The following is a 4,848-nucleotide window of genomic DNA, read 5'->3' as shown; positions in this document are numbered from 1 at the left end:
GGTGGGCTACAATTCTCTGCAGCTACTGCGAGTGCTGCTGCCGTCCCAGTATACGACATTGATACTAAAAAGCCTGCCATGAGGCCTTATGCTGCTGATGTTGCTGCTCGTCGGATGTTTCCAATGCCACAGCGACCACAACCAGCCCGGGTTGTTACTTCTAATGAGTTCCCTCAGAAGAGGGTCTCAGTCTTCAAAAGGCTATCGAATTCTGAAACCCCGACAACAAGAGAGGTCATAGCCGGGAAACAAATTTCTGTGATGCATGCTACTACCACCACTTTGCCGGCTGGGTATCTATGCCTGAAAGGAATGATGCTGAGGCCTCCTCATCTAGAGGAAGGCCATCAAGAAGGCAGAGGAGAAGGATGAATGCAGAACTGCGAGCTCAGCAGATGCTACAAGTCCACCCATCCACACTACCTGCTCAAGAACCGAAAGCGAGTGTTCCTACTCAGAATAAGTTTAAAAATTTGAAATAGGTAAAACGGAATAGCTCTACTGGTGAACTTAAACAATTATTTTGGGAGCAACAACCCCAAGCCCTTGCTCCTCAAAAGAAGAAAGAGCCCGAGACTTTGTCCGCCAAAGTGCACAGAGTCCTAAAAACGGTAAAAGAAAGGGGGTTGATGAAAAAGAAATACCAAAGGCCAGTGGTGATTGAGGCCAGAAGATGTCCACCAAGAGAGTTGCCACCTTTGTTGACTCGAGGAAAATTTAAGTCAACTTCGCAGGAAGCACATTGGGTGTGACACTTGGACCACGTGTCCAAGAATCCGCCGTCGAAAGGGCCCAGCGAAAGGACAAACAAGTTTGGAGGTCAAGACCATATGAAAGAAGAGCACTTGACAAACAAACAAGTACTGGCGTGACATATGGTGCAACCTCCCAGAGATCCGCCCCCATTAATAGAAGTCATCAAAAATGGGTTCCTAAGAAGGTCCCAACTAATTATTCCTTTGATGGTCGACACCCTGGAGAATCCTCCATGGGATCCCATCATCAGCCAACTGCATCATCCCAAGAAGAAACTAACTTCGATCGCAGCCCGCGGATCGAAGAGTTTTTTGTGCCAAGTAATGAACCGGAGATTCAGCGGAGACGCCGCTCGGAGATCCGTACACGAGAAAATGATGAAGATGACGAAGAGACCATGGGAGTTGAAGTGGTCTATATGGTGGAACATGATGATGAGCGACCACCTTTGCGGGTATACCAACGACAATATGGGACTGGATTCACTGCCGATAGAGATGCTGACTCCTTGGAGAATGAAGAAGAGGAGGAATTCGAAGAAAATCCTTTGTTCCCTGATGCTACCACACTAGCAGAGGCACAAAGGCAAATGCATCGTCAGATGAAGGCAAAAGATAAAGAACTTGCTCAGTTAAATGCCAAAATGACTGAGATGATGACGCAAATGACTATGATGATGCAGATGATGCAGAGAAATATCACTGCTAATCCTACACCTGCTCAACAAACCAATCATCAGGCGATAAGTAGTGGTCTCGCTAATCCGCCAGCTCATCCTGCACCCCAAGTGTCGGAAGTAAGAGGTTCACATGAAGGAGGAATTGAGAATGATCGTTTGGTTCGCCAACCTACTCCTCAAAATGTAGCAAGGACATTCGAGCTTGTGACGGTGGCGCAGTTGGAGACAATCATCAATGAGAAGATTAAAGCTGTCATAGCTTTGGATCAGGCAGAAAAACTAGTGAGCAATGGCCGTCCGTATCCTGCTGAATTTGACCAGGTGCCATACCCAAAGGGGTATTCTGTCCCGAAGTTTAACACATTCAATAGTAATAGTAACCCCAAATAATATTTGGCTTAATTTAAAACCACATGTGGTAATACATGAGGTGTTGACGCTCTGCTCTTCAGACAATTTGTCAGCAGTTTAACCTCGACTGCGTTCGAATGGTATGCTGAATTGCCGAAGGACTCTGTAAGAACATTTGCAGAGTTAGAAGCCATGTTCGTGAAGAGGTTTTCCAGTGCGACCGAAAAAATAACAATCGCTGATCTCGCCTTAGATAAATGAAGGAGGGATGAGTCAGTGAAAAAATATATAACTCGCTGGCGCAATTTGAGCTTGAAATGTGAGCAGCAATTAGAAGAAGAACATGTCGTGCAATTGTTAATGGGAAACATCGATGATAAGATACAACCATTTTTATGTATGGCTACCATCACCACATTTCAGGACTTGCTCGACAGAGTGGCGAAGTTCGAAAAGTTGAACTTATCAAAATCAGAAAATCACTCTGATAAGCTCAAGAAAGCTAAAGCCTCGGGTGCCAGAAGGGGTGATGCCAACTCTACATTTTTCTCCAGAGTTAATAAAGGAAAACAAATGGCTTACAATGTAGATAAAGGCAAGTAACCGATACAGTATGAAGACAAGCCGAAACAAGTATATAACCCTAATCCCCAACCAAAGCTGATTCTTGAAGGAAATGATAAGCCGTGAATGTTTCAGGGTGGAGGAGAACGCCCGAGGCAAATAATAGGAACTGGTGATCGAACATTCCCGTTCCTCAAAGAAAGAATGAATAAAGAATATTCGTTTAAGAGGGAGAGTGTTGCCAAATTATTTCGACAAGCATTAAAAGCTGGCCTAGAACTGCCAGAGTGCAAGAGGCCCGAAGAATCGAAACATACTGGTGACCCGAATTATTGCCAATACCACCGAGTACTTAGTTATCCTATTGAAGATTGCTACATCTTTAAGAATTGGTTGGAAAGAAAATATCAGAAGGGAGAAGTCACATTGTCGGATAATGTGTTGGCACACCCTAGAAAAGAGTCGACTCGAGTGATTACGTCATCTTTCGTACCTCCGGCTAAAGAAGAAAGAAACAAAAAAGAATCAGCCCAAGAAGGGATGTGGGAGACTGCGGTCTCTAAGAAGACTGTAAGAATGTTAAAACAACTCGAAAGAGTTCCAGGTATGAAGTGGAAATCTCCTACCCACCCGGTGCTGGATTTGAAAGGGATGCCTGTGGCACGAGCATCCACTTCTAAACAACATCCCAATCAAGCCGGTTATTTAAAATAAAAAAAGTACAGTCTTCCAAAAGAAGGATCAAATTAAAGAAGCTTAATGAAAAGAAAACAACAACTCAAAGGGTCATTGACAGTTTGGATGAATATTACCAAACTGTTAGACGTGCTATTAAGCTCGCTGACTTTATGTCTGAGCTTAAAGTGGCTGAAGCAGAAGAGGTGGGTGAAGATTCTCTTCATGTGGAAACTTGCCGGGTTATTTCAGTAACACCAGTGGCTCCAACTAAAGAAAAATACGTCGAAGAAGCAGATTCTGAAACTTATCTTGTGGCATCATCAATGGATTATAGTTCGGAAGAAGATCTGTTTTTTTCAAATGAGAATGAGTCCGAGCAGGATATAGCGTCGCAAATAGGGCATGTGAGATTAGAGGGTGATTCTGAACTAGAAAATGAGTCTTTGGATGCTATGATGGCTGACTCTGAGGAAAATACTCCATTAAATGAGCCTGTGCCAGATGAAATAGCGCAAGTGCAATTAAGAAGCGGTAAGGTGTTGCCAACTCCGCTAAAGAAGGAAATCTCTAATAAAGATAAGGGGAATGAGATAGTTGTAATGAAGATATCATCCCTAAGGACTCCAAAAAGAAAGACACTCCTATCAATGGGATAGATTACAATATCTTATCTCATCTGAGGAGAATTCCGGCGCAGCTTAGCATATACGATGCTCTGATAATGTCTAAGGATCTTCGGGAGACTTTGATTCAGGATCTCAAAGACCCCGAAAGATATGAGGCATATTTTGCTGAATGTAACATGACGGAAGTCTTGCAAGACCGTAACGAGCCGTTCATCATCTTCTTCGAAGAAGACATGATGCTTGGGACGGCAAATCATAACTGCCCTTTTTACGTTACTGTAGAGAGCGACGAAATGATAATCAGCTGAATTCTGATCGACCCTGGGTCCTCCATCAACCTTATAAGCTCGAAAGCACTGAAATCGTTAAGCCTCGATGTGCAGCATCTCGGGTCAGATAAGCTAATGGTGCATGGTTTCAACGAGAAAGGCCAAAAGACCCTAGGATCATTCATGCTCTCCCTAACATTTGGGGAGCTTCATACAGAAGCCAAATTTCATGTGATTGATGCAGATACTTCATTCAAGGATCTCCTGGGTCGCCCTTGGTTGTATGAGTATGGCATTGTCCCATCAACACTACATCAGTGCATGAAGTACCTTAAGGATGGAGAAGAGTTCAGGATCTCCGGTGACTTTGCAGTGCACAAAGCAACAATTTATGAGGATGCCAAGTATTTCATTCCAAAGAAGCTGAAGCCATCGAGCTCTCTTGAGGTCCAGTTGTCGAGTACTAAAACTATAAAGCGACCAAAACAAGAAGGTGAAAAGAAGCAGGTTGGGAGAAACAAGGCAACGCCAACACTTTCCAAAGCAGCAATCGCTACTAAAGAAAGAAAAAATTTACCTCACCTAGGGAGCGACACAGATGAAGATGAGGTCACCCCTACAAAATCTTGGAAGGCATGTCAGTCAATTACCAAAGGGAAAAAGAAGGCTGAATACTCAGATTCTGACTATGATTATGAGTCTACCTACATGAGCAATGTGCAGTGTGTATTCTCAAGAAGAATGGGTAACTTGTCAATCTCGAATAGAGTATTCGTAGTCACGCGCATTCCCATGCAATATTTTAAGGAAATTACTCCCCGGGAGGTATATAATTTCTAATAACTTGTAACATTCTACGTGCCACCTCATAGAAAAAGGGGCGGGCCAGGAAGTTTATTCTATGAAGGTGGAGAGCGCGAAGAAG

Source organism: Dendrobium catenatum, unplaced genomic scaffold (assembly GCF_001605985.2).
Source record: "Dendrobium catenatum unplaced genomic scaffold, ASM160598v2 fragScaff_scaffold_1119, whole genome shotgun sequence".
NCBI classification, from domain to species: domain Eukaryota; kingdom Viridiplantae; phylum Streptophyta; class Magnoliopsida; order Asparagales; family Orchidaceae; genus Dendrobium; species Dendrobium catenatum.
Note: the sequence above shows the minus strand (reverse complement) of the source record.